This window comes from Panthera tigris, chromosome B3 (genome assembly GCF_018350195.1).
Source record: "Panthera tigris isolate Pti1 chromosome B3, P.tigris_Pti1_mat1.1, whole genome shotgun sequence".
Taxonomy (NCBI): domain Eukaryota; kingdom Metazoa; phylum Chordata; class Mammalia; order Carnivora; family Felidae; genus Panthera; species Panthera tigris.
This window is the reverse complement of record NC_056665.1, coordinates 116,544,216-116,572,001: the sequence shown is the minus strand read 5'-3', so window position 1 is coordinate 116,572,001 and position 27,786 is coordinate 116,544,216. Positions and strand designations below refer to the sequence as shown.

The window sequence follows — 27,786 nt, the reverse complement described above, 5'->3', positions numbered from 1 at the left end:
AACTAGAATACAAAAGGGACGAAGACAGGTAAAGTCTCCCTCCTCTTTTTTGCCTGTTAGCTACTCCAGGGTATGGTTTCTCTTTAAAACCCTCCCAGGAGAAGTCCTGGATGCTGACTGAACACATCTGCTGAGTCCCTTGTGTCGAGCTGTGTCCCTTGTCTCTTTGTAGCTCGTTGAAGCGGTGACTAGTATGGTAATGTATTGCATTACATCGCATCCCGTCTTCCTTGCTTCATTTCTTTTTTGTTTACTCTTCCTGCTTTGGGGTTGCACCTCCCTTAAAAAAAAGGGTTAGCACTTTAATCCTTGCCTTAGGCTCTGTTTCCTGGAGCGCCCAGGCTAAGATAGGTCGCTTTATTAATCATCACGTTGTACTATTGAGACTTGGAGCTCCGCTTCGCAGAATGGAATACAAGTAAAAGCCTTCCTGTAGTATCCAGTAGTTCAATTCTTATCCAGCAGTTTCATGACTTATCCACTAGTTCAACACTTGAGCTCCTATCTGCCCATTTCATTTCATTCATTTCTTTCTGGAATCTTCATCCTCTTACGGACTCCAAATCTTACTAACGCACAAAAAGCCAGACCTGGACATTCCTGAATCACTAATGGAATCAAGATACCCCCTTGAGGCTAGGGGACCTCACAAGTAGGAGAGGTTGTTGTTGTCTGCTAAGATCCATTCTCCTCTCCTTACTTAGTATATAGTTTCAGTGGGGTACATGCTGTATTAAGACTACATTTCCCAGTATCCCTTGCATCCGGGGAGTCACATGACCACTTCTGGCCAATGAGATATGAGCAGAAGTGATGTGCGTGCCATTTCCAGCCCTTGCTTTTACAAATTTGGCACATACACCTCTGGCCTTTTCCCCTCCCTTCTGGCCAAGATGTGAAGATAACTGAGTGGCCTTCTTATCCTGGGATGGAAGCCACAAGGTGAAAATGACAGCTGTTCAAATAACCCTGGACAGCTTACTCTGGCATGTTACATAGAAGGGAAGTAAATTTCCATCTTGCTCAAGACACTGTATTTTGGGGTCTCTCCTAGTGTATCATTCTAACCTTTTTCCTGTTTAATATAACACACACCAGATACTGGTTGCTGCTGCCACTAACCAGGTGCATTACGACAACGGCAACGACAGGCAACGATAGGGCAATGACCTATCACTGCTTCTGCTGCTGCTGCTTGAGTCTGTTGTTACCAGCTGCTGAAACCCCAGCATCCTAAAGATGTGGTCTCCCGACGGAGCCAACCAGGCGCCCCTGACACTGTGTCCTCCTGTGTGACTCACTAAGTTCTTGTTTCCAGTCACTAACTCGCAGTGAGGCCATCTGAACAAGCTTAGGAGGGAATGAGTACTCTGTGGAAGACTGCTAATTGCTCGTTGTTTACTCAGTATTTATTCTCCTCCTTTCCCTTGGTAGTAGAAACCATTTTGTAATGGAGTAGCATTTGCCATTCTCTCTCCCCCAGATACAGCTTTTACCCAAAGTAAAGAAGCTATAGTTCCCCAGCTCCTTGCATCTGACAATGACCACATGACACAGTTTTGGAAGAAGTCTCTGGTGACTTCAAGAAAGATTTTAATTTCCCAAGATAGGCACCTCCCTTTCCGCCTTATCACTTCCTTTTTCTTCGTAATGGATGGAAAGTAAATACGGGACCCGAGTTGGAGCAGCCCTTTTGCAGCCTTGAGGAGTAAAGTCTGATGCTTGTGATGGCAGAGCAAAAGGAGAGAAAGATCCTGAAACACTGACGACATCATGGAGCCACTGCACCAGCCTTGGGCTGCCTAACCACCCTGTTTCTGCAGGAGGAAAAGTAAATCCCAATTTGGTTACATTTCCATCATAGAGATTCCATTATATGCAAGCAAAAGCAACTTCTAATGGACAATGGCCTGCCAGAAACCCTGGGCTTCTTTCAGGAATTTGTCAAGCTATACCCAGGAGCCTTCATGTTTTAAAATTGTTTTCCCCCAAAACAAAATTAAAGTTCCATCTTCCAAAAAACACAGTACACTGGAATTACTTGTTTATTGCTTGTATTTCCTACTAGACTCTAAGCCCCATGAGGCAGGAGCCATGTTGGTCTTGTTCATTGTCTTATCCTCAATGCCTACCACTCTGCCTGGCATATGTCTCCAAATATACTTTACATGGAACAATGACTCAATAAAAGAATTTCAACGCATTAGTATCTACTTATTTAAATTACTCATTGTTGAAATGCAACTCCTTCATACATTTACTCATCCATTCATTGAGCCAACATTAATTGATGTGATGTGCACAGTGATACATGCATAAGGCAAAGCCACTGGAGTTTAATTTCTCTCAGGAGGGACAGACCATCAACTCTTACACAGAAAAAGAAAAGTTTCAGATAGTGGATGAGAGTAGTAGACAGTGGAGCTACTTTACCTGGGGTATTCCGGAAAGGCCATATTGAAGCACAATTGACTGTTACCAACATGGCTTATACCTTAATCACTTCAACCTCAACAGCGAATGCATTGTTTTCCAATGACTAGTAGGGGATGAAGTGGCCAATTTCCCTTCCTTGAATTTAGGATCACATGCATTTCTGAAGAAAGTGAAAGGCAGAGGCAGAGAAATAGAGGAGAAAGAAAGAAAGAAAGAAAGAAAGAAAGAAAGAAAGAAAGAAAGAAAGAAAGAAAGAGAAAGAGAGGGAGAAAGAGAAACAGAGGGAGAAAGAGGGAGTAGGAGGGAAAGAAGGAAGGAGTTTTATCCAACTATTAAGCACAAGTCCTCCTCTGTGGCCAAAGAGAGATGTTCTACGGGTGAAAAACAAGGCCAAAGGGGAGGGTCTTCTGTGCAAGCAGCTGGCACCAGAAACAATAGTTAATATCCCACAAGAACAGCTTTGAACTCCTCTGTGTTCAAAGGAATGTACTGCATTATTAATGTTGCAGCCCTTGTTTGTGTTTCAAACCCTTCAAAAGCCTCAATTATTATTCCTCCTCAAATCCCCCTTGAATCCTACTGACCCCCCAAGGGAGCCCTCATGAAATCTGGGGAGAACCACCACGACTTTCCCCATGTGCTCTGCCCTCTTTCCACCACTTGAGCTCCCAAAACAGTAAGCTGCCTCTTCTAGAATTTGCTCTTGTAGGAACTGCAGTGAAGAGTACTTTTAATTTCCAAAATCCAGAGATGGCTGTCATATTTCCTCACTCAGGCATTCCAGAAATCAGTGTCACACGTCTTTAGCATGGACTGAGTTAGTCTGGCAACTTTATGAAGGGGGAGAAATGGACTTGGTCATGTTAGTAAAGTAGAATGTTTGTTTTCTTCAATTTGTTTACAGTGTCAGAATTATTTCTTCCAACAGGCGAGTTAGAAGAAGGGCCAGGGTCGAGGGGCGCCAAGGGGGTTGAGTGAAGTTGCCTGAGCCCAGTTGAGGATTGTACTGAGGGAGGGAGATGACACTGGAGAGTTTCTTGACTGGCCATGTGTCCATTTCCCCAGGATGGGAATAGCAGGACAGGGCCAGGCGAGTGAGGTGGTTAGGACACACAAAGTGAGGAGGCATCACTCTAGGGTGCTGACTTTGTCCTTGCACCACCCTGGCCCTGTGTGTCCAGACACCCCTGCCTCTAGCTCATAATTCTGGCTCCAGGGAGTTGAGTCCTTATCAGGCTACAAGAAAGTGAGTAGATCCAGGCACAGATTCTTTCAGTCATGACAAATGGTGACGAAAAGGTGGAAAACAGGATTGGTGAACAGTCAACAGCTGTGCCAACTCAAAGGATGACCATAGGGGAAGGGAAGGAAAAATAAGATGAAAACAGAGAGGGAGGCAAACCATAAGACTATGAAATACAGAGAACAAACAGGGTTGCTGGAGGGGAGGCGGGTAGGGGGATGGGTTGCATGGTCGATGGGCATCAAGGAGGGCACTTTTCGGGATGAGCACTGGGTGTCCTACGTAAGAGATCGATCACTGGGTTCTACTCCTGAAGCCAAGCCTACAATGTGTGTTAACTCACTTGAGTTAAAACAATAATAACAAAAAAAGAATAGACCTTATTCTCTGGCTGAGAAGGACAAAATACAGCTTGGCTTAGAAGAGAGAGGACCACTTTCCCGAGGCAAGAGGAGAGCTGGTTCTAAAATCTCAACATATCAGTTTGACCCCCTCCTGCTCACTCGCGATCTTCTCTCTTTTCCACACCCTGCCCTGCCCATCACCAAACTAACATGACACACAAACCTAAGTCATGAAATGAACTACAGGAGGGAAATATGTCTGATCTGTTGAAAGAGAAAGCAGGATTCTCGGCAGAAATGAAGACTCCAATCAAGAATAAGGATTTGGGGGTGCCTGGGTGGCTCAGTTGGTTAAGTATCTGACTTCGACTCAGGTCATGATCTCGTGGTCCTTGAGTTCGAGCCCCGCGTCTGGCTCTGTGCTGACAGCTCGGAGCCTGGAGCCTGCTTCGGATTCTGTGTCTCCCTCTCTCTGCCCCTCCCCTGTTTGTGTGTGTGCACGCTCTCTCTCTCTTTGAAAAACAAACAAACATTAAAAACAAGAAAAAGAAAAAGAAAAAGAAAAGAATAAGGGTTCTTGGGGCACCTGGGTGGTTCAGTTGGTTCAGCGTCTGACTCTTGGTTTTGGCTCAGGTCATGATCTCCCAGTTTTGTGAGTTCAAGCCCTGCATCAGGTTCTGCACTGGCAGCATGGAGCCTGCTTGGGATTCTCCCTCCCTCTCTCTCTCTGCCCCTTCCCTGTTCATGCTGTTTCTGTCTCTTTCAAGTAAATAAATAAAACTGAAAAAAAAAAAAAAAAGAATAAGTGTTCTTGACCCAAAAGCCTCCGATCCCCAAACAACCACGTCCTGGTGGGGTTCTCAGGTCCTCATGCTCTGGAGCTTGAAGACGCTTCACTTTCTTCTTTACCTCTTCATGTAAGGATTGGTGTTTCTCCCACTAGATTGTAATCTCCTCGAGGTCAGAGACCATTTCCCCTTTGCCCACATTCCCTCGAGATACAGCAGAGTCCCTGACACGTGGGAAGTGCTGTGGGACTCCCTTTCAGTGGTGGGACACAACACAGTGACACGAGGGAGGACGGAAGGCAGAACTCTGTTTACAGGCTGGCCATACACAGGGCTGCACCCAGGGACGGGGACAGGGAGGCAGGAGCTGGAACTGTAGGGCACAGCTTGTGAATGGCGAGTGGGGTAGGCTTAGCTAGGTTTCTCAGGCTCTCCGTGGATTGGTCACCTTGAATCATTTTGTGGGCTCCAGGGCATAGGGGCTTCCCTAGCTGCCAGGTACCTGGCCTGAGGGCAATGTGACAGGGACACAGCACCCTGGAGTCCGGGAACCCCTAAGGGAAGTGGTTGGCAGTGTGGATTTAATCAGCTGCTGGAAAGGGGGACCTGACCGGCCGCTAGCTAGAGCCTCAATACTGGCTGAAGATAGCATTTAAAATAAAATAAAATAAAATAAAATAAAATAAAATAAAATAAAAATTATATTACAGGTGCTTAGGAAGTATCTGCTGAAACATTGCATGGGTTTATAAAGCCTGAAATTCCTTTATTTGAGCTTTCTCTGAGCTTACTTAGGTCCCAGCTGGGAAGCCTAAAATGTAGATGTCCCTGATAGAGGGAAACTGCCTCAAACTGAGCTGAGGAGAAAAGTAAAAGCTCAGGGGCTCCTGGGTGGCGCTCAGTCGGTTAAGCGTCTGATTCTTGGTTCCTGGGTTCAAGCCCCAAGTCAGGATCTGCACTGGCAGTGTGGAGCCTGCTTGTGATTCTCTCCCTCTCTCTCTCTCTCTCCGCCCCTTCCCTTGCCTCCTTCCCTTCCCTCTTTCCCTTCCTTCTTTTCCTCTCTCTCTCTCTCTCAATCTCTGCCCCTCCTCCACTCACTCACTCTCTCTCAAAGCAAATAAAATTAAAGAAAAAGAAAAGTAAAAGCTCGGGTAAGAGCCTGAACAAGAAGATGTCTCCAATGTGTCATTAGCACACGAGCAAGGGTTTCTTGGCTGTTTTGCCCAAGGCCAAGCCTGGCCTCAAGAAGGGCAGTTTAGGGGCAACATCTGGTAGATGAAGAGACAAGCAAGTCCACAGAACAAACACTGTTGTGGACTCTTGGGGAAGCAGAGCAAGATGGACCAAGAAGCAAAAACCGTCCTTATTAAAATGATACAGACTTTCTATTTCTTTCCCTGCCTCCGGTAAACCTGCTAAGATATCTTCCAACGCATTAACTGTAACCTTTGAGTTAACTTTCTTTCCTCCTGGGCAGTAATCATGTGCACTGCACCTGGACAAGAATCCCTTGGAACGCTCCTGGCTGCTTATTCTTACCCTGCACCCTCCACCTTTATGGAGTTGTAAACTGCGTCGAGCATAACCAGGAAATCAAACCACGGCAAACGTCCCTGGAAAATCAGAGCACCCTGACACAGGACAGACGCGTTGAACAGAACCCAGCCCTGCACGGGATGCACATCCAGTGCACATCCAAATGTGCCTACTTCCAAATTGTGGATAATTCTTCATGACGAACCACATCTTTTTAAAAGTGCTGTTCAGAAAGCAGGACTCAAACAGAGATCTGTCCAATGTTCCTAGCAGCCTTATTCATAACAGCCAAGAGGGGGAACCAGCCTAATGTCCAGCAACAGATGAAGGGGTAAACAAAATGTGATACAATCCCACAGTGGAACGTTACTCGGCCATAAAAAGGAAGGGAATTCTCACACAGGCTACCACCTGGATGAACCTTGAGGACATTTTGCTACGAGACTGAGCCAGGCACAAAGTGGGGTCACTGCATGATCCCACTTACACGAGGTACCTAGAGGAGTCAAGCGCATAGAGACGGAAAGTGGGAGAGCGGTCCCCAGATGCAGAGGAAGTAATGCGGAATTCGTGTTTAATGGACACAGAGTTTGTGTGAGGTGACGAAAACGTTCTGCACATGGCCAGTCGCGACGCTCGCATGCCAACGTGAATGTATTTAATGTACATGTAATGTACATACATTAATGTATTTAATTACACGCTTAAAACTGGTTAAAATTTTATGTTGTGGCTATCTTACCACCATAAAAAGGAAGGAGGAATGAAAGAAGGAAGGAAGGATGGAAAGAAGGGAGGGAAGGAGAGGAGGAAGTACTCCAATTGCTGGGTTCACTTTTAGTTTGGGGGGATTGTGATTTTGTCTGCCTCTCCGTGTCAGGCTGTGTGCTAAGCACCCGTCCGCTAATCTTCACTCCACTGTGAGGAGTTATCGCACTTGCCTTCTAGAGGAGAATACAGACGTTCAGAGAGGTTAAGTCAGTTCCCTTTAATCACACAGCAGAGCTGGCTCTGTCTCCATTAAAGCCTGTGCTTGCCACCGGTCCTCTTTACTGACTCTTCCTCCTCTTTCCAGTCAAATCTTTCACTCCCGAATAAAACAAAGTTCAGACTTGGCTGTTAGATGTCCACGCTCTTTCATTTTTGTGTTTCCCAAGAGGGGGAATGAAGATAGCTTTCTCCCATAAACGCACAGTGAGCTTTTCCCTGTGAGGTCTTACAGCTCAGGGGCTCTAGTCTTGTTCTTTTTTTTCTCCCTTTTCCTAAGCCTCACGCTCAGCAGACCGCCGGGCTGAGAACCCAGACGAGGGGTCTGTGGAGGCCAGAAAAGAGAATGGGCCGTGAAGTGGACGACATCCGGAAACACAATCAAAAATGTCACATGTCTGGTAAGACAGCACAACACCAGCCACAGACCAGAGTCTTGGTGGGACTCGAAGAAATAGAATTCTAAGTCAACACCCCTTAAAAAAAGGAAGCTATGGCAAGGATAAAACAAACAGATGATTTAAAAAAACACAAAACAAAAAAAACCCACCTCGTTTCTATGAGGGTTTGGAATAGATGTTCTACATTTAGGCATAATAATCACTTCAATTTTGTTAGTTTCTACCCAATTGCAGCATTTGATTAAAAACTCCCTTTAAGACCTAGAAAGTCCCCGGGCTTCCAGACTAGGGAAATAAATGGTTTGACACCCTTTACACCAGGCTAGGCCCCCAGGGGAGGAAAAGCACTTGACTGGGCTGGAGGAGACAGGACTCACTCCCTTCTCCGTCCTGATTAGAGAATCCTTCCAGCCGCCGGGATGGGGCTAGTGCAATCCTGGGAAGGTGTGCACCCCTCGGGCGGGAGGGTGGGATTGTCAGTGGGAGAAGGAAGCCCTGAGTCACCGAATTGGTTCTTCTTTTATCCGATCTCGTGGGAGGAAGTGTGGAAAACTGCTCATTTCTCAGCTCCTCTTAGAGTAACAGGAGCTAGTGGCTAAGGAGAGGGGGCGGTATTGTGTTCACTTGTAAATAGAACTGAATAAACCTCAGCCTCAGCCAGAGCCAGAGTCCTGCTGGGCGGTGGCCCACGGCTGCTCCCCGCAGGGCTGTGAAGGGGGGACGCCTGCCCTGTCGCTCTGCTCGCCTCCCCTCTCTCCTCTCTGAGCTGACACCTGGGTCACAGGAGCCTTCGCGTGGGCAGGTCCACAGGTCGCCAGGAGTACAGATGGATGTTGAGAGGAGTCCACAGAGGTGATCTTTGGGGAGTGGGCTTCTTGGGAATCGGCTCTCAAAAGAGAAACAAGTCGAACTCTAAAGACCTACCTTGGGATACGCCGTGAACGGTCTGAAAGAAGAATCGTCAAATACGGAGGCCAAAGGAAGGAACCCAAAAGTCACTCAGGGACTAGCACAAAAGGGAGTTTGGTGTCTCGGGGTGGGGGGGGCAGTTTGGCTCCTATCAACCACACGCCTATGGTCTGTGCCAGCCTCCAATCTGTGTGAGTGGAAGATTCTGGGGGAAATGTCCCGGTGGGGGATTTTTTTCCCCTCGAGTCATTGTGTGGAGAGTGCGGGGTCTGGTCCAACCATTCGAACTGCCCTGAACTCACCCAATAGCTCCTCGCCCATAAACAGCACAGGCATTGGGACCAGGGTCTTCGTGGAGGAAGCTTTACCTGGGCTGTGCCGATCTGACCCAGAAGTCCCCTGGAAGGCAGCGGAGGCGGTAAGCAGCTGATGAGACTTTCAGCACTCCCACCTCGCTACTGCCACTTTCACCTCCTCCCAGGGGGACTCGGGAACCACCTCTGCCATCCCCGGAGGCTCAAGCATAAAACCACGTCTGCCTTCCTTAGAGTGAGCCAGGGTGGGAGGTCTGAAGCCTCCTACTGAGGCTCCCTTCTCAAGTGCAGCCCTTAGCTGGGTGATCTCAGAGGGTAGTCCTGGCCCCCTGGACTTCTGGTTAGCGTCACTGCTCCCCGGGGGGTCTTCCTCCGGATGCTCCGCGCCAGGACTCCAGGGGGCCTGCAGGAACTGGCCAGTGACAGCGGCCAAGCCCCACATCCTCAGAATCATTTCCTCTGGGGACTCTTGGCAGCCTGCGTGTGCTTCCCCGGACACCACACCGATATCAAAGAGGCGGTGGCTCACTCCTCGCTCAGTGAGGAAGGCGCACACCCACCCAGTTCGCTCTGGGTGAATTCCCAGACTCCCCAGACTTCGGTAGCCACAGCTCTTTAGCTATGTCTTTGGTTACCTGGATAGTGCTCAGGGGCCCTCTGCAAACGTCACCCCTCGCCCCTGAACAGCCTTGGGCGCCTCCTGGGGAGACAATGATGTCAGTTTGCTTTACTAACCCTGAAGACTCTTCCATTCTGTCTTCCTCCCACGCTGGAGGTGAATCAGACTCATGTCATTGGTATCCTGGCTCTACTCAGCTTTCTGGAGCCTAGTTGCAAAGGCACTGATGGTTGAATGAGAAGAAGAAGAAGAAGAAGAAGAAGAAGAAGAAGAACAAGAACAAGAAGGGGAGGAGGAGGAGGGAGGAGGAGGGAGAAGGAGGAAGAAGAAGGGGGAGGAGAGAGGAGGAAGAGGGAGGAGGGAGGAGGAAGAGGGAGGAGGAGGAGGAAGAAGAAGAGGAAAGAAGAAGAAGAAGGGGGAGGAGGGAGGAGGAGGAGAGAGGAGGAGGAAGAAGAGGAGGAGGAGGAGGAGGAGGAGGGAGGAGGAGGAGGGAGGAGGAGGAGGGAGGAGGAGGAGGGAGAAGAAGAAGGGGGAGGAGGGAGGAGGAAGAGGGAGAAGGAGGAGGAGGAGGAAGAAGAGGAGAGGAGGAGGAGGGAGGAGGAGGAAGAGGGAGGAGGAGGAGGGAGGAGGAGGGAGAACAAGAAGGGGGAGGAGGGAGGAGGAAGAGGGAGAAGGGAGGAGGAAGAGGGAGGAGGAAGAAGAAGAAGAAGGGGGAGGAGGGAGGAGGAAGAGGGAGGAGGAGGAGGGAAAAGGAGGAGGGATGAGGAGGAGGGAGGAGGAGGGAGAAGAAGAAGGGGGAGGAGGGAGGAGGAAGAGGGAGAAGGGAGGAGGAAGAGGGAGGAGGAGGAGGAGGAGGAAGAAGAAGAAGAAGGGGGAGGAGGGAGGAGGAAGAGGGAGGAGGAGGGAAAAGGAGGAGGGATGAGGAGGAGGGAGGAGGAGGGAGAAGAAGAAGGGGGAGGAGGGAGGAGGAAGAGGGAGGAGGAGGGAAAAGGAGGAGGGATGAGGAGGAGGGAGGAGGAGGGAGAAGAAGAAGGGGGAGGAGGGAGGAGGAAGAGGGAGGAGGACGAGGAGGAAGAAGAAGAAGAAGGGGGAGGAGGGAGGAAGAGGAGGAGGATGAAGAAGAAGAAAGAAGAAGGGGGAGGAGGGAGGAGGAGGGAGGAGGAGAGAGGAGGAGGAAGAAGAAGAAGAGGAAGAAGAAGAAGAGGAAGAAGAAGAAGAAGAAGAAGAAGAAGAAGAAGAAGAAGAAGAAGAAAGCTTTAGATTAGTAGAGATGGTTTTGCCTTTTGTTGTACAGGATCCGATACTGTGTCCTTGCAAAAGGAATCAGCTGAGTGGAGCCCAAAGACCTCGGCGTGGAATTTATTCTTTTGGTAAACTACACTGTGTTAAGCTTTGGGATGCTCAAGTGGCGTGGGGGGTTTTATCTAAAGGTTTCGCCTCATTGTGTTAGCAGGCATCCCAGAGCTGGAACAGGTTTTCTCTCTTTCAAAATGGGTATTTTGCTTTTAATTCAGCACATTGAAGGACGTCATTTTCCTTTGTCGGGAAAGCTTGTCAGGTTCGGTTTTAGTCTCGGCAGTGACTATAGCAACAATGTCTAGAGAGAGGTTTTGTTTCCCCAGTGACTGTCATTCAACCTGACTCTATCTGCGAAGCGAAGGACAGTCTCCCTTCCTCCGCTCGGAGGAGGAGGGCCCCCCGGGACTGTCGTCCAGCCCCGCAGTCACGCTGAGGCTGGGGCCCAAGAGCGGTTCCACTTGGCCTTCGCCTGCAGACGCGTGGACCCCTGACATGGTGCAGACCCGCAGCCTGCTTGCTTGCCTCTAGCTGGAGACATCCCCAGCGCTCACGCTCACACCGCGCAAGCCGATTCCCAAGGCGAATCCGAATCCGGCAGAGGAATCGAGGAAGCAGCACCTTGAAAATCAAGGCAGGTTTGCACACCTGTCCCAGCCCCGGTTCCCCCAGAAGCACGGCCGGAGGCGGAGGCTTCTGGGCGACTCCTTATCTAAGACGACAATCCCAGGGAAGTCGGAGTGAGGAGGACAGGGGGGAGCAGGAGAGGGAGGAATGCCGGTGGCAGGCATGACTGCTCAATCTCCAACACTTGCTTTCTGAGAGGTGCTGTCCCTGGAGGAGAGGGGAATGTACCTACAGATCCCATCTCTCAGGGCTCGGAGCGCTGCTCACGGGGCATGAGCCCCCACACTTCTGGGCTGCAGACCCAGCAGATCTCACAGCAGAGCCAGGCTCCCGCCACAGGTGCTGCCCCGGGGCAGGAGTTAGAAGGAGAGCAGGACAACAAAGGGCTAGGGGGCTGTGGGATTGTGCCCTCCTGAAAGTGACTGGTGTCCTTGAGAAAATGCTTGCCGCAGCAGTCAGGTGGTCAGAGGTCCCAGGGGCAGGTGAGATCAAGAGAATGGGAAATGGTTCACAAAATGTATGGGACACGATATACCACAAGGGCCCTTCTAGACCTTTCTTCTACCCCTGCCCTGTGTGACCTCTTCATCACAAGGGCCTGTCAAGACTTCAGGAGGGTGCGCCGTGGGGTTTGAAACAGGATGGTCAGCGGGACGGTTTTTCTGAAAAGGATGAGAATTGGTTAAAACCGGGGGGAGTCCCACATTGGAGTGTAAGCGAAAAATGAATCTGCCTTCCCACCCGCTCTCTGCCACCCTGTCCCGCAGAGGAGTGAGCTTTCCTAATGCCATTTCAACCTCAGCCCACCGCTCTTCAATTATTTCCAGTTATCAGAGTCCTCTGATTTGAGTCCTTTCGCTCAGTCCTGTTTATTGGAATCTTTCCATTTCAAAATCAGATCAAAGCTCCCCATTCCCACTACCCCCCACCAAGCCCAGGCTAAATTGGAGTATGATGGGGCATGGTGGGCCCTCCCTGACTCCTCCCCTGCTTCCCTCCTGTGCTCTCCCCTCTAGTGTTAGGGTGGGAGGAAAGAGCAGGGGAATGAACTGTCTCCATAAAGGCCTAGTGGACACACGACCCTTTCCACGGTTTGTTATAATTAGTGTTCTAGGTGTTTTCTGTGGTCTGGATATGGATGGTTGATGTTCTCAACAGGCTTCATTGATGTGAGACTCCATTTCCCAAGGTGTGTGGGGTCCCTCAAGACGAGTGACCCCATCTTCACGATGACCCCCCACCCCGGGAGCAGTCCAGGCTATACTTCAGGGAGGCCTAGGCTCTTTGCTTCTTGCTATGATGGACCCCAGTGAGCCCTATGCCCACCTCATCAATTCAAGAAGGACTAGAATCCTGGAATCTGTCAGCTTAAGTGGAATCTATTTCCTGTACCTCTGGGAACGGGAAATTTAAAGGGATGGTCCCTGTTCCTGCCTGGCTTAGGCATCTGTCTTCCTGAATTCTTCCGGGGTGCTTTCTCCAGGCCCAGCCAGAAGATGAGATGTCAGCCTGCCCTTCTCGAAGGTACTCCCAAGCCGTACAAATGAATTTCTCCGGGTCCAGTTCCTTCTCCCTGTCTTGGAGCTTCCTCCCCATCCCTGTGAAAGAAAAGATGAGACATAGTTGTTCTTTGTCCTATTCTCCTACTTAGAAGACCATTTGTCTCCCTCCAAGTCCTGTATTGGGAGGTGGAATGCGAGTGTAGGGTGGGGTCAGAGGGATTCTGCGAGATTGGAGTTGGTGGTGGTATAGGATCTGTCCATTGCCCCTCAGTGAGTCATTTTGGAAGGTTGCCATTCCCAACAGCTGGCCATTCTCTGCCCTTACAATGTGGGGAAACTTGAGGTTTTGTTTCCAGGAGTCACGTTAGTTATCATTTCCAACCAATCTGGGAAAAAACTCCCACTTGGTACTTATCTTCATCCTGCTACATAAATGTCCCCAGTTGCTGACTTTAAAAAAAAAATAATATTAGCAATTCTAATGCCTTTTGGGGGTGATTTTACAAGCTCTATGAATTCCTGTCTGTCTTTCGAAATATCTTCATGTTCTGGCCAGGGAGGTTTGCTACTTTTTCCTTTATTGTTTAGTTTATATTCAGTCAATTTTCCCTGGTCTTAACTGTTGGCAGGTCAGGCATCACATCCCAGTTCAGGCAGGACAGAAGAAGGGAAGGTCAGAGACCATAGACAGTGAGACGTTTTTAAGGAGATGTTCTGGAAGGATCACATAGTCCTTCTGCTAAGGTCAGAACCCAGTCCCAAGCCCCATCCAGCCACAGAAGAGAGGCACCCCCCCTGACCGAGAGCACTCCTACCTCAGATGCCGTCACGGTGATGTAGGCAACAAGTCTCCATCCCTAAAGCAAGAAAATTCCAGATCATTCTCTTCTATAGTTTATTTTATTAAGAACGTCTCTCAAATTATTATTATTATTAACATTATCATTATTTTTTTTTTAGAGAGAGAGAGTGCAAGTTGGGACAAGGGGCAGAGCAAGAGAGAGAGAGAGAGAGAGAGAGAGAGAGAGAGAGAAAATCTCAAGCAGACCCCATGCCCAGTACAGAGCCCAGTGCGGGGCTCGATCCCACGACCATGAGATCATGACCTGAGCCAAAATTAAGAGTTGGATGCTTAACTGACTGAGCCACCCATGTGCCCCTCAAATTATTTTTACCAAAAAAACAATGGATCTTTGTTAAAAGGCAAAAATAGACAAACCAAAGGTAACTATAAAGAACCCCCATGTAAGTACACCCATCAGAAACAATCACCAAGGTATACATCCTCCAGATTTTTTCCTGTGTGTGTCTATATGTCTTTACTATAAGAATGGGCTACACATCTGTAACTCTTGATCAACAGGGTTATCAAGACTGAATCTTGATAAATAGCTAATCTGGGGGCAACAGATGAGGATTCTCATATTTCTTTAAAACACACCACAATTTATTGGAGCAGTCCACTTATTGTTGGACATGGAGGTTATCTCAACTAACATTCTTTTGCTAATCACTTAGGATATTTCCAATTTTTCACTATCATACACAGTGCAGGGCCGGAATCATTGTTCGAAAATTAAGTCCTAAGTATCCAGTGAATAAGAGGGAGGAGGAACTCCCTGTACTTAAAAAAGGAAGGGGAGGAGAGACCCCAAAATGCTCAAGAAATGTATCGAGGGTGGCAAAACCTCTCTCCCAGTCCGCCAAAATGACTGATGCATGAAAACTCAATGACTGAGAAGCGTTCGTTTTGACCAAAATTTTCTTATGGGCCAACTTACGTTTCACCAAATTGCTTTGCTGAAACTGCTTTCACCTGGAGCTGAGTTAAATAATTAAACTCTCCTGGAAGGCATTAAAGGCTACCCACTTAACCTGCAGCCTCTTCTTCGGGGAAATATTTAGATGAAGTTGGTAGAATGCACTAGAGTCCTTTCAAGCAGGAAAGAGAAGTAGACTTTTAAGACCTAACTTTTTATTTCCCTGTCCCTGGAGATTTGCTCAAACAAAATTCCAAAAAGCTTAGAGCACCTTTTCAGAATATTTAATTAGAGATATTCTGACATTCATCACACATAACGAAAGGATGCCCAGCAGCCCACCCATCCCAGATTTATTAGAAACGAAGAGGCTTGTAGCATTCGCTTCTTTTCATTCCTGTGCCAGGAAGAGAAAAGGAATCATTGCTTTTCTTCAGCTTTTATTAGGATTTCTCCAAAGTGGAAGTAAATGTAAGTTCCCATGCTGGTGTAAACAGATTCCTTTCTCCAAGGGCTCTTTCCTCATGAGGCACTAAAATAACATCTTATGATAGCCTGGCTCCTTTGTCCTTTTCTGCCTTTACCCCATTAACTCCAGCAATAGGACCCCTTACAGAAGTAACCAGAAGTCAGTGTTGGGAAGTAAATGGGCAACTCTGAGCCCAGCACAGTCCACCTACCCAGGATCCCTCAGAGAATGGGTTCTGCAGAAAGCCTATTGCCATGAAGTTCTGAAATGCCGCCCTTTGAGAGAGAGAGAGAGAGAGAGAGAGAGAGCATGCAGGTAGGGAAGGGGCAGCGAGAGAGGGAGAAAGAGAATCCTAAGCAGACCCTGCATGGTCAGCACAGAGCCCAATGTGGGGCTCAAACTCACGAACCATGAGATCATGATCTGAGCCAAAATCAAGAGTCAGACGCTTAACCAGCTGAGCCACCCAGGCTTCCTGAGAGGGCACCCTTTTAAGCGTCAACATTTTTGTTTTTGTTTTAGTCATTTGTGATGGGAATCTTCTCCAAAATACATTTCATAGTTTCTGGCTTTTGGAGCAGAATATTTAGAATATAATTAGGGCTTTTCTTGATGGGGTCGCTTTATGGTAGATCATTTAAAACTTTTATTGGGAGCCAGTATTTGTTCCGGGCACTATGCCAAAAGGATACGAACATGAATAAGACACAAACCCCATAGCAAAGACTTCACAGTCTAGTGGGAGAGACAGAGGACGAATCAACTCCTTACAAAACATCCTGATAATTAAATGGCTTGTGAAAAGCGTTGAGAACACAGAAAGTAGCATCTAATTCTTCCCGACTTTCAGAAAGGGAAGTGTTGAGAGAGAAATCACTGTCAAAGATTAAGTCAGAAATGCTTCAGTTCCCAAATGGTGCCAATGAGAGAACAAGATTCCAGGCAAAAGGAAGCATCTTGCGTTGTGTGTTTTGAGATCGAACACCCCTGATAAGCCTTCAATCCATTATGGGTATACACTTTAAAACATATGACCTAAAATACAAATAACTTAAAATAGTATAATAGCTAAAAATTCCACCGTGCATATCAATGGTCCCTTGATATCCCAGCTGAGTAATTGCTTCAAGAGAGCTTTCCTTCTTCTCATCTCCTAACTACCGTGCACACCCACTCAGAAGGGAGCAAACGCTTCAACTTTAACAGGTGGGAATAATTAAGTAATTCTAAAATTCATGTTTCATATTCAGAAAAATAGAAACTGAAATGGGGGAGAGAAAAGGAAAACTTGAAGGGCATAAATCCCCTAGGACATCTGAGATATTCCCTGGCTGGGAAATACTGAAAGATTTGAATTCTTTTTTTACTGTTTGTTCATTTTTGAGAGAGAGAGAGAGAGAGAGCAAGAGAGAGAGAGCAAGCAGAGAAGGAGCAGAGAGAGAGGGAGACACAGAATCCGAAGCAGGCTCCAAGCTCTGAGCTGTCAGCACAGAGCCCAATACAGGGCTCAAACCCACAAACCGTGAGATCATGACCTGAGCCAAAGCTGGGTGTTTAACCGACTGAGTCACCCAGGCGCCCTGAAATACTTAAAGATTTGAAGCATAACTTGGTTTGCATTTTTTTGGCTGGGTACAATATACTTTATTGATGGCACCTGAAAAGGTAGGGCTCCCCAAGCCTCTCCACTTCTTCAGGGGGTCTGGGATGGAAACTGTGGAGGTTGGGAGAGTCTCAGTGTGTTGGGGGATGAGTTGAAGCAAGGGATCCCAGGCAGCCAAGGGCCTTCCTCTTCCTCTTCCTCTTCCTCTTCCTGGGGCTGGTGGTCCAGGGGCTCTTAGTCCTTGGAGGTCATGTGAGCCATAAGGTCCACTACCTGGTTGCTATGGCCAACTTCACTGCCATACCAGGAAATGAACTTGACAAAGCGGTCATTGAGAGCAATGCCAGCCCCAGCATCGATGGTATGGTAGAAGAGTGCGTGTCAATGTTAAAGTGGCAGGAGGCAAGCTGGTCCTCCGTGTAGCCCAGGATGCCCTTGAGGGGGCCCTTCAATGCCTGCTTCCCCACCTATTTGGAAGCTTTCTCCAGGCGGCAGGTCAAATCCACAATGGACATGTTGAGAGTAGGGACATGGAAGGCCATGCCTGTGAGCTTTCCATTCAGCTCAGGGACAACCTTGCCTACAGTCTTGGTAGCACCAGTAGAAGCAGGGATGATGTTCTGTGCAGCCCCTCGGCCGTCATTCCACAGATTCCCAGAGGGGCCGTCCATGGTCTTCCGGGTGGCAGGGATGCTATGGACTGTGATCATCAGTCCCTCCATGATGCCAAAGTTGTCATGGGTGACCTTGGCCAGAGGGGCCGAGCAGTTGGTGATGCAGGAGGCATTGCTGACAATTTTGAGGGGGTTGTCATACTTCTCAGGATTCGCACCCATCACAAACATGGGAGCATCGGCAGAAGGGGCAGAGGTGATGATCCTCTTGGCCCCACCCTTCACATGAACCCCAGCCTTGTCCATGGTGGTGAAGACCTCAGTGGACTCCAGAACATACTCAGCACCAGCGTCACCCCATTTGATGTTGGTGAGATCTCGCTTCTGGAAGACGGAGTGGGCTTTCCACCGATGACAAGTTTCCCGTTCTCAGCCTTGACTGTGCCATGGCATTTGCCATGAGTGGAATCGTACTGGAACATGTAAACCATGTGGTTGAGGTCAGTGAAGGGGTCATTGATGGCAACAATAACCACTTTGCCAGAGTTAAAGCAGCCCTGGTGACCAGGCACCCAACAGCCAAATCCGTTGACTCCGGCCTTCACCATCATGTCTCAGGGACGCTGCTGGCACTATACCAGAAGCATCTGTCTGTCCAAGAGCCAGGAGCAGAGAGCTTGGTTTACATTTTTATGTAATGATCTCTCTGGCAACACCAGTGTGGATGCGTTAAGGAGAAGTGAGGCTGAGCCAGAGAGGCTAGGTTAAGTAACTGCTGTAATAGTCCCACCAAGAAATAAGAAGGGTCTACACCTGGGCAACAGCAGTGGCAATGGATTACTATTTCCAGTCAAGAACAAGGATTTAGGAATTAAAACCACTTCATCTATAATTCTGTAAACACTGATCCACTGGGCCCACACCTGAAGCGTGTAGAGCCGTTTGTCCTAAACTAACTGAATGGTCCCCATCTGTTGAGGGTACCAACAAGTATGACTGCTTTTTTTTTTTTTTTTTTTAACGTTTATTTATTTTTGAGACAGAGAGAGACAGACATGAACGGGGGAGGGGCAGAGAGAGAGGGAGACACAGAATCGGAAGCAGGCTCCAGGCTCTGAGCCATCAGCCCAGAGCCCGACGCGGGGCTCGAACTCGCGGACCGCGAGATCGTGACCTGAGCCGAAGTCGGACGCTCAACCGACTGAGCCACCCAGGCGCCCCATGACTGCTTATTTTTAATCATGCTTTTGCCCTTGAGGCTCAGCAGCGCTCCTCAAAAAAGAAAAGTGGACGAAATTATTGATGGCTCTTCTGTCTGCTTATATGTGCTGTTTCTCACAGTGCTCTCAGTTGGGACCTGTCTTCGTTTGGGTTCCCTCAGAAGCAGACCCTAAGACAAGGATTCTAGGACAAGCCGTTCTTGGGCAGGGGGGAGGCGAAGGGAACACCGGTAGGAGCTAAGAGTACGTTATTAAGGCAACTACCACATGGATGTTTGTTGCTCACTGCTGCTGAGAAAACTCGGCAGCGAGTGTGAAGGACGTGCCTCAGAGTGACCCCACAGAAGAGGGCATTTAGACACCAATTCACACACGCCGTTGGTTGAGCGCGGTTCCTGGGGAGAATTAACTCCCTTGTACTTCTGGCCTGCCATGCAAGTAGCAAAGTGAGCTCCAGCAGCAAGAGAAGATCCTCAGGCATAGAAATGCAAGTGCTACCTATAAGAAATCTTGAGGGGGGGCACAGGTGAGTGGAAAAGTGAGGGCACAGGGGCCAGAAATTGACAATGACTGCTGCCGCGTCTAGGGGGTTCCATTTAGAGAAAAGTCTGTACATTTCATGATTGTTATCCTCATGGCCGCCACATTTGATCACTTTAGAGTTCCCCAGATTCGCTCCGAGCTCTGTGGCCTCTCAGTGCCTTCCACTGCTGTCCTCAAACGCCAAATAAATGCAGGTCGTGATGGTTAATTTTCCATGTCAACCTGACTGGCTAGGAGGTGACAGATAACTGGTAAAACCTTTCTGTGTGTGTCCGGGAGGGTGTTGGTGGAAGAGATTCGCATTTGAATTGGTGGGTTGAATAAAGAAGCTCGCCTCACTGATGCAGGTGGGCATCATCAAATCAGTTGAGGGCCTGAATAGAACGAAACAGTGGAGGAGGGGTGAATTTGGTCTCTGCCTGGGCCAGGACGTCCATCTTCTGCCCTCGGACAACAGCATTCCTGGTTTTCAGGCTTTCAGACCTGGACTGAACTATGCTACCACCTTTCCTTGCTCTCCAGCTTCCAGATGGCAGGTCATAGGACTTCTTGGCCTCCTTAACCACGTGAGTGAATTCCTAGTATATCTTTTCCCTGCTTCCCTAAATAACAAAACTCTGATTTTATCCTGGGCTGCAATGGGCCCAGCTAAAAGACTATGTCTCCCAACCTCCCTCGCAGATTGGTATAGCCGTGTGACTAAGGTCTGGCCAGTGAGAGGAAGTATATAAGGAACCTCAAAGAAAACTTCTTAAAAGGACTTGACTCAGCTGGAAGGTGCACCCTTTTGCAAATCCTCCCCATTCCCTTGGAAATGTAAACATGTCTTCCTCATTCCCTTGGAAAGTTAAACATAATGGTTGGAGATCATCAACTACGCCAGTGAAGTGTAGGCCATATGCCAAGGATAGAAGAGAAGAAAAGTAGAGGGTTGGGTTCCTATTCTGTTTAAGCCACTGTGGTCAAAACAGTTCCTGGCTGGAATGCAAATCTGTTCTAATTAGGTTAGAATGGCCCTTACTCTGCCCCCCCTTATCTTGCCCTACACATTAAAGAAATGACTGTTGGGGCGCCTGGGTGGCTCAGTCGGTTAAGCCTCCGACTTTGGCTCAGGTCACGATCTCGCGGTCCGCGGGTTCGAGCCCCACGTCGGGCTCTGGGCTGATGGCTCAGAGCCTGGAGCCTGCTTCCGATTCTGTGTTTCCCTCTCTCTCTGCCCCTCCCCCGTTCATGCTGTGTCTCTCTCTGTCTGAAAAATAAATAAACATTAAAAAAAAATAATAATAAATTAAAAAAAAATTAAAATAAAGAAATGACTGTTTTGGGGATGAATCGAACACCTACTTTTAAAATTCTCTAGTGCTCGCTTCGGCAGCACATATACTAAAATTCTCTAGTATTCTGTAATTAAAGATTGAGTATTCGATCTTTAGTATTCAAGATTGAGTTTTGACCCAAGATTCCAGCATTGGTAGCAATTAAATTAAATACAGATGAATCTCTCCTTAGTCCTTTCCAAAATAACTGCTCCGTAAAGATCAGAGCTAAAATGATCTCGTGGGGCCAAAAAATTCAAACCCCTGATTCTTAGAGTTTTCAGAAATTATTTCAGAAAAGTAAATGTCTATTATTAAAGACCCAAATGTTATTTTATTTTTTAAGTTAACACGTGAGGCAAAGGTCTGTGGATTTTAACACACGTATTGATTAATGTTAACTACCACACAGTCAGGATATGGAATAGTCTCTTACCCAAAAAGGTGTCCCCCATTATCTCTGTAATCACACCTTCCCATCACCCCTAATCTATTCTCTTTTTTTATACTTTAGTCTTCTTGGGGCCCCTGGGTGGCTCAGTTGGTTAAGCATCCGACTTTGACTCTGGTCATGATCTCACGGTCCATGAGTTCAAGCCCTGCATCAGGCTCTGCTGACAGCTCAGAGACTGGAGCCTGTTTCAGATTCTGTGTCTCCCTCTCTCTTTGACCCTCCCCCATTCGTGCTCTGTCTCTCTCTGTCTCAAAAATAAATAAACGTTAAAAAAAATATTTAAAAATAGATTATACTTTAGTCTTCTCAAGAACGTCACATAAATGGAATAATACTGTGTATAACCTTTTAGAATAATGCCTTGAAGAATATCCAGTTGTTGCGTGTATCAGCAGTTCAGTCCTTTCTATTGGTGTGCAAATTTCATTGTACAGATGAGCCAGTTTGTTTTTTATTCCCTTTTGATGGATATTTGGGTTGTGTCCAGTTTGGGTAGATTTTCAATAGAGTTGCACGAACCAAAGTTTTTATTGTTCTAGGGTAAATACGCGCGGGACTGAGATGGTTAGATCAATCCTGCCCTTCTTGTTATGTTTTGAAAGCTTTTTATAAACTCTGCATACAAGACCTCTGATATGCGACTTACAAATATTTTTTCCCAGTGTGTACTATGTATTTTCATTCTCTTAACAACATTTTTATCAGAGCAAGGTTTTTTTATTTTGTCAGAGTCTAATTTACCAATATTTTCTATTGTGGGTCATGTTTTTGTTGTCCTAAAGAATTCTTTACCTAGTCCATGGGGCGCCTGGGTGGCTCAGTTGGTTAAGTGGCCGACTTCAGGTCAGGTCATGATCTCGAGGTTCATGAGTTCAAGCCCTGCCTCAGGCTCTGCGCTGACAGCTCCAAGCCTGGAGCCTGCTTCGGATTCTGTCTCCCTCTCTCTCCACCCCTCCCCTGCTTGTACTCTGTCTCTCTCTCTCTCTCAAAAATAAATATGAAAAAAAAAAGTTTTTTTTAAAAGAATTCTTTGCCTAATCCCGATCATGAAGATTTTTCCCTATGTTTAGCTGTAAAAGTTTTATAGTTCTTTGTTTTACATTTAGATCTGTGATCGATTTGAATTCATTTGTGTATTGGTGTGAAGTTAAGTTTTTCGTTTTTTTTAATACGTGGGTGTCCACTTGTTCTAACACTATTTGTTGAAAAGATAACCCTGTCTCCATTGAATTGCCTTTGAACCTCTGTCAAAAATCACTTGGCCATATTTGTGTGGGTCAATTTCTGGTGTCTCTATCCTGCTGAATGTTCTATTGTTTGTTCCATCATCAATAACACACTGTCTTGGTTTCTGTACTGTATAGAAAGTCTTCAAATTGTATCGTGGGATTCCTCAAACTTATTTTATTATTTTATTTTATTTTATTTTATTATTTTATTATTTTATTATTTTATTATTTTATTTTATTTTATTATTTTATTTTATTCTTTTGCAAAATTGTTTGGTTATTCTAGTTCCCTTGCCATTGCAAATAAGTTTTAGAGTAAGCTTGACCACATCTATAAAAAAGTTCTTCTGATATTTGTATCGCAATTATGTTAAATTTGTAGATCGACTTAGGGGGGAACTGACATTTTTACTATGTTGAGACTTTCAACTCATGAACAAGATGTATATCTGTCTTTTTTTTAAGTCTTTGATTTCTTTCATGAGTTTGTAAGTTTGTTAGTACACAGAACCTATACATGTTTGGTTAGAGTTATACCTCAGTGTTTCTTTCTTTTTTTCTGTCTTTTTTTTTGTTGTTGTTATGGGGGGGGGGACTACTGTATTTGTATTAAATTTTAGGTTCCAACTGTTCATTACCAGTATATAAAAATAAAACTGAATTGTCAACAGACTTTGCACCTGCTGTATCAATGAGCTCACTTAGATTGCTTGGGATTTTCTTAATCATGTCATCTGTAAATAAGGATACTTTCATTTCTTCCTTTCCAAAATATATACCTTTTTTTTCCCCTTGCCTTATTGCACTAGCTAGAACTCAGTACCATGTTGGTTTGGGGGGGGAGGAGAGTGGACATCCAGTCTTATTCCTGACATTAGAAGAAAAACATTGTGGAATGCCTGGGTGGCTCAGCCAGTGAAGCGTCTAACTCTTGATTTTTGCTCAAGTCAGGATCTCACAGTTTGTGAGTTCGAGCCCCACATCGGGCTCTGTGCTGACAGTGCAGAGCCTGCTTGAGATTCTCTCTCTCCCTCTCTCCCTGTCCCTGACTCACTCTTGTTTTCTCTCTCTCTCAAAATAAATAAATAAACTTTAAAAACAAAAACAAAGAAGAAGAAGAAAAACTCTGCACCTTTAAGTATGATGTTAGCTGTAGATTTTTTGTAGATGCTTTCTATGAGGTCGAGAGTGTTACCTTCTATTTCTTGTTCACCAAAAGTTTTTTTATCATGGTTAAATGTTGAATTGTGTCGAAAGTGTTTTTTTTTCTGCAGCAATTAGTATGATCAAGTGGTTTTTCCTCTTTAGATTATTACTATTGATGGCTATTTACAAATATATTTTTGCTATTTCATTGATTGCTATTTAAAAATTGAGCTAGCCTTCTTGCATTCCCAGGATAAAACCCACTTGGTCATAGCGAAGTAGATACACAGGTAGGTGGATGGATGGATGAATGGGTGGATGGACAGATACACAGAATGTGCTAGATTCAATCTGCTAACGTATCTTTGGGAATTTTGGTACCGATGTTCATGAAGGATATTGGCCTGTGGTTTTCTTTTCTTGTAATCTCTTTTCTGGTTTTGTTTCAGAGTAATTAAGTAATCACATGAGTTGGGAAGTGTTTCATTCTATTCCGTTTTCTGGAATCTTCTATTTAGATCTGGGGGTCACAGAAATGACTCCATACCCTCCCTGGTGAATTGAGCTGCACGCCCGGTCCCTTCCCTCTCCCTGGTCCATGTCAAATATGTCACAAGCGTCACAGCCATGACACCTGAAATCAAATAAAAATAGAAAGGATGGGCTTTCAGAAATACATCCCAGAACATGTCCACAAGTAGAGCGCTGGAAAAATTAGGGGAATGAGAATAAAAAGGAGGGCATCGGTTCCAGGGGGAGCTTTATGAATCCTCATCCGCACAACATGACAGGGTTTTACATCTCTATATTTCCACACATGCCATCTTCGAGGGTCCGTGGTGCTTTGTAAACAGCAGACATTAAAATTTCTAAAACAGAAGGTACATTTATTCATTACATAGCTGAAATCAAGAGCCAGATCTCTGCCTGAAACTTCAGTAGATAGAGTTGCAACCAAGACCCTCCACTGTGGTTGGAAAGTTTGAACTCTGGCACATGCAACGTGGCAGGGGCCAGCAGGGGGCAGCAGCTTGGCAGGACCCCGTTGGCAGGCCTGCATGTTTGAGGAGGCCGATGAAACTCTGCCATCAGGAGACTTTTGTGCTCTGCTCTTGAAAGGACTTAATTATGAGCTGGAGCATCACATTACAATCAACATGGGGAATTTTTTATTACGAAAATTTTCACACACGTGGGCACATGCGCACGCACACATACGCACATAGAAGTAGAAGAATCTAGTAAGCCCATATGTCCAGTCTTCAGATCATCGTTTGTCAGTATTTTGCAACACTTTCTTACCCGTACTATTTTCTTTCTGGTCTCAGAGGCAATTAGAGTTTTAAACTCTGGAATGTGTGTTCTTCAAAGGTGAGATTCAGTGGGTAGTCCAATCCTGGTATAGTCTGACACTGCCATTAAGGACCTAAGCCTCCTCCTACCTTTCTGCCCTGACACCCTTAGGTTGTAGGACAATCCTCATGATGGCAAGATGGCTACTGCACCTCCAGGATCATGTCAACATTCCAGGCAGCAAGAAGATCGGTCAAGAGGCACATTCTAAAGGTCACATTTTGCATTAGAAATGAAAACAGGGTACCAGGGAGAGCAGTCAAATTTGAGAGCCAAAAATAAGCTTTCCAAGCTAAGAAAGAAGGGAGAATACTAAGAAGTCCAGTTCAGAAAAAATGCAACATTATTAATCAGGTTTTATAGCTTCCAATGAGACCAAGTTTTTATTTATATTTTAAAAATTCTTTTAGTTTATTTATTTCTTTTGAGAGAGAGAGAGAAAGAGAGAAACCCAGGAAGGGGCAGAGAGAAGGGGAGAGAATCCCAAGCAGGCTCTGCACATAGGGTTCATACTCTCAAAACCATGGGATCACTACCCAAGCTGAAACCAAGAGTCGGATGCTTAAGCAGCTGAGCCACCCAGGTGCCCTGAGACCAAGTTTTAGACAAATAATCTCCTTAAGTCTTCACAACAACCCCAGTGAGTCGCTGAAATAAATTAACAGGTGATGAAATGAAGCCTCAAGAGACCTAGTAGCTTTCTCAAGTCTACAGTGCTGCAAAATGGTAACTCCAAAGCCAGCCCCTTTACTCTGGTCTCATTTCCTTTTCATTGATCCTCCCAGAGATGTGGTAAATGTCCCCACAGGATGAAAAATCTGTAATCTTCACCATCATCAGTCACTGGATGCATGATTTCAAAATGCACAAAATGCACATTCTTCTCATGGCCCTTGCACAACACTGCCCACCAAGCCGCAGGCCAGGCCTGGCTGTGGGGGGGGGGGGGGGGCGGTGTCCTCCGGGCACTGGTCTGTGCTGCCTCTGGGCAGCGGCCCCACCCCTGGGCCCAAATGCATCCGCTTAAAGAAATGGAGTAGAACCTCCGCAGAGCCGTGTTTCTCTGCTTTTTCTAGCAAAAGAAAATGCACACAGATCCATTGGGCTCAACGTGACCTTCAGTCAAGGGCTTCTGAATTGTCTTCAAAGGAGGAAAATAGTGCCTTGTGCATCACTCTCAGGATAGTTTAATCGTGAACTGAACTTCACATAAAAGCAAAGGTAAGAGATTTGATGAATTCCAAAATTCTTTTTTAACTTTTTATTATGAGTGTTGTCAAAAGTACACACAAGAGGGGAGAATCATATAATGAACCTCATGTGCCCATCCCCTGATTCAATAATTACTTACTTTTGGCTCTCCTTTCGTCATACGTTCCTTTTTATCTGCTTCCTCTCTGGAGAATATGTTTTCAAGCCAGTTCCTGTCATCAGGTCATTTTTCCCCTAAGTCTTTCCATATGTATCTTTAATATGTGCAGACTTTTTTTTTTTTTTTACATTTTTTTAATGTTTATTTATTTTTGAGAGAGAGAGACAGACAGACAGAATGTGAGCAGGGGAGGGGCAGAGAGAGAGAGGGAGACACAGAACTGATGGGAGCTGTCAGCACAGAGCCCAATGTGGGGCTCAAACCCACGAACCACGAGATCATGACCTGAGCCAAGGTTGGATGCTTAACCTACTGAGCCACCCAGGCGCCACAATACAGACATTTCCTTATATAAACACAGAACCATCATCACAGCCAATGGTATTAACACCTACTCTGTATTCGGATTTTCAATTGTCTCAAAAATTTCTTTTTTGAAACAATGTTTTAAAATTTCTTTCTTTCTTTTGAGAGAGACAGAGACAGCACAATGGGGGGGGGGGGGGGAGATGCGCAGATGCGGGGTTCGAACCCACAAAGCCGCGAGATCATGACCTGAGCTGAAGCCGAGTCAGGCGCTCAACAGACTGAGCCATCCAGGCACCCCCAAAAATGTCTTTTGATAATCGGTTTCTTCAAAACAGGATCTAAACAAAATCAAGCCACTGCATTTGACTGTTAATGTTCCTTAAATCTCTTCTACCCTGAGTTAACATCTTTTTTTTTTTTTTTAATTTTTTTTTCAACGTTTTTTATTTATTTTTGGGACAGAGAGAGACAGAGCATGAACGGGGGAGGGGCAGAGAGAGGGGGAGACACAGAATCGGAAACAGGCTCCAGGCTCCGAGCCATCAGCCCAGAGCCTGACGCGGGGCTCGAACTCACGGACCGCGAGATCGTGACCTGGCTGAAGTCGGACGCTTAACCGACTGCGCCACCCAGGCGCCCCATCTGAGTTAACATCTTAACAAAGCCCCAACACCTTCAGTTCTTCAAGCATGCGCTCTCCTGCCTCCAGGCCTTTCTACTTGCCGTTCTTTCTGCCTGAAAGATGTCCCCAGGCCCATACGTCACCTGGAAACAATCTACTTGTCTTTCAGCTTTCAGATCGCATGTTCTTCCTTCCATGAAGGGTCTCCTACCAGACCTTCTGTTATTAAATACAGACTCTGATTCAACAGTTCTGGGGCAGAGTATGAGGTTCTGCATTTCTAACAAGCTCCGTGGTGTTGTCAGGGCTGCTGGTCTGAGGACCGTACTTTGAGTAGCGAGGGGCTAGAATATTCCCCACATTATCATAGCACTTATCATATTATATTTTAATGGCCTCCTGGAGCTTTTGGACCACATCCGGATCCTTTCGTTTGTCTCGTATGGGACTGCTTTTGAGCTAGAACAGCCAAGTGCAAAAGCTGTGAGAGAGACCGTATCTCTCACAAAACCTAAAATATTTGCCTCTGGACCTTCACGGACAATGTTTGCTGACCTTGCTCTAGGCTGTATTGCAAACAAGATAGTTTTTTCAGTAGCGTGTCTCAGAACCCAGTCCGGGGCTTTGTACGTAGAAGTTACCCAATAAGTACTTAATAGATGATGAATAATGATGTCATTATTATGTCATCATTATTACTGTAGGCCAGGCACTGTAGTAAACGCTTTGCACACAGCATCTCCAATTCCCCCACTAACCCTCTGTGAAAGAGTG

General features: G+C 46.4%; 1 long non-coding RNA gene and 1 pseudogene across 1 annotated transcript in view; both read right to left on the bottom strand.

Annotated features, from left to right (window-relative positions):
• Window positions 1-12,880: 12,880 nt before the first annotated feature.
• LOC122239656 overlaps window positions 12,881-27,786 on the bottom strand; it is a 49,861-nt gene continuing 34,955 nt past the window's right edge. The window contains exons 3-4 of the long non-coding RNA XR_006218974.1: window positions 13,818-13,859; window positions 12,881-13,098 (exon numbers count right to left, since the gene is read on the bottom strand). This is a non-coding gene — a long non-coding RNA (uncharacterized LOC122239656). The remainder of the gene's footprint in view (window positions 13,099-13,817; window positions 13,860-27,786) is intronic.
• On the bottom strand, window positions 17,069-18,056 carry LOC102970866 (annotated as a pseudogene).